Source organism: Pomacea canaliculata, linkage group LG1, assembly GCF_003073045.1.
Source record: "Pomacea canaliculata isolate SZHN2017 linkage group LG1, ASM307304v1, whole genome shotgun sequence".
Lineage (NCBI taxonomy): Eukaryota > Metazoa > Mollusca > Gastropoda > Architaenioglossa > Ampullariidae > Pomacea > Pomacea canaliculata.
This window is the reverse complement of record NC_037590.1, coordinates 40,288,331-40,290,715: the sequence shown is the minus strand read 5'-3', so window position 1 is coordinate 40,290,715 and position 2,385 is coordinate 40,288,331.

Here is a 2,385-nt window from a genome sequence, read left to right as displayed (position 1 = left end):
GAAATTGTGATTGGCTCAATGTTGTCACATGGCAGGGGCTTCCCCAAAGCCCTTACGTCATTCCCCAATGTGTAGTCGTGTTCCAAAGCTTAAAAAAAAAGTCCACAGCAGGAATCCTGCCATAACTTACGCTAAAACCTGCCTTGCCTTTGAATTGTCAGAATAGGATATAGTCTTACATACCGTAGCAAGTCAACGTAACCAAAATTTTGTACGGTTTACGTGACTGTTGTCACACGTACATCGTTCCCAACCCGCGAAATATGTTCGTAGCGGCCTCGATGGTGTATACATCCAATGAATTAATGTTGTCAGAAAATGCAAACTTACCCTCGACAGAATGAGACTGCGGAGAAGTGGGGACACTGGGGTCTAGCAAGGCCTTTTACACAACTTTCCTAACGTACGCGAGCCATATGCAAGATAGACGTAGGCGCAATGATGATACTACGCCCGACGTAAATATCAGCGGCCGGGGTAATTGCGCATCAAGGGCTCATCCTGGTTTGCGAGCTATTGTAGCTTCACAGTGAAAACATGACCTGTGGACGTACATACTTGTTGACTAAGACACTGAAGTTAGTGTAAGCGATGCTGTGTGTTTCCAACTTCCAGCAATCGATTCTCCCTCATGAAGACGCGTGCACACACGCATAGATACTATAAGCTCTCTAATCTATCTAATATATCTGATCACGGATAGAAGTCAGGTAATTATTTTATTTTGGGTACAGATCTCACGAGTGGAGTCAGGGAGACAGTAAGCTCTTTATAGACCTGTACACTTAATTTCCCTCGGTGAAATGAAACCTGAAAGCGTACGTGATGTGACACCATCAGTTCGTCGGTGGATGGATGGGGGATTTCGAATGTCTTTAAAGGAAACGCCCAAATAAGGAAAACAGACACCCAACTTAAAAGTTTGTCACATTACACACAAAATTAAGATACCTGTATAAAGGGCTTCGAGTCACAACAGTGCTGACGATCGTGACATACACGTACGGTAAAAATTGTCTATCAGCTTTTGAGATCGTGAATCGTGTGTATGATCAGCATGGTCACCATTTATTGAGATATATACGACACATTAGATTCTCATGCATAAAATTGCACAAATATTATTAAGTATCATTTGTTTTTATTAATCACATAATTTCTGGGACTTCGTGTTATATAATAAAACGACGATATTGAGCTTGTGAGAGGGAGAGTTTGTCTTTCTCTAGAAATCCGTGACCGTTTCAGCACTTCACGCATATACTGTGTACAGCACGCACGTGCTCATTCGGATGACAAGAGACTATATATATCGCCTCTGCTTTGACCACTGTGAAAATTTTGAAAATATTTGTACGTTATTTTGATGTACAGCATCACGTCCGGCGAAGCGTCTACGACAGCTATAGATGTCTGATAAGGCACCAGATGGCCATGATTCCACTCTCAGAATTTTTGATATCTGCGGTTCCTTTCATCGACTGAAAGTGTTCAAGGGTGATCGGGCAAATTATGTAAAATGAACTATCCTCCAGTCCCATGAGGCATGCTCAATCTAGATTTAGATCAGTCCCGCAACTTCAACAAAATAAACGAGGACTGATCGAGCTGCCTGGGCGTGCGGTGTATGGTGTGCACATGTACACCCTATAATTGTTTTCTCAAGATATATATAAATAAGTCTGTAAAAGAAGATAGAATAAATCAGTGTTAACTCCCTTACTGAAATTGTTTATTTTAATCAGTCTGTTTTTGTTTCCTTTAGCAAGATAACCACTACGCTACGGAGACGGTGGTCGCAATCTTACTAATGTAACCTACTTGTAGTTTGACATTGTCTCGGTTGTTCTGGGCTCTCGTTTATTTTACCTTTACCTGCCATCAGTTTTAGGCCTTGAGTTATTTTGCATGTCGCAATAAACTTTTATGCAGCCCTTCATAGTGTTTAAAAGTTTAATGGCTGGCAAAGTGTGAAGCGGAGGTTCCTCTGAACGCCGACTGTCAAGGTCGCTGACGTCACGCTCCCAAATTTTTTTCCCTTCACTGAGACGTTTACAAAAAAAAATTATATGAATAAAATAAAAAAAATCAGCGACCCGGCACCTTCACCCCCATTTGGTAAAAGCTTAATTATAACATTGATATTCTCTCTTTTTTTGTTATTACTTATATGACATATGAGAATCAATTGACAGTAGACAATTATTGTGTATTTCTATGTTCAGAATGCCACCCGTTTGAACACGAACTAATATATACGTCCGTGGTTTGATGAAAGTTTCTAGTTCATTGATGTTCTGTTGTATTCCTTGTATTGTATACCCCCAGACATCCCGATTTATAGGTGGGACAGTCCCGCCTACTCATAAAATGTCCCGGGACGCC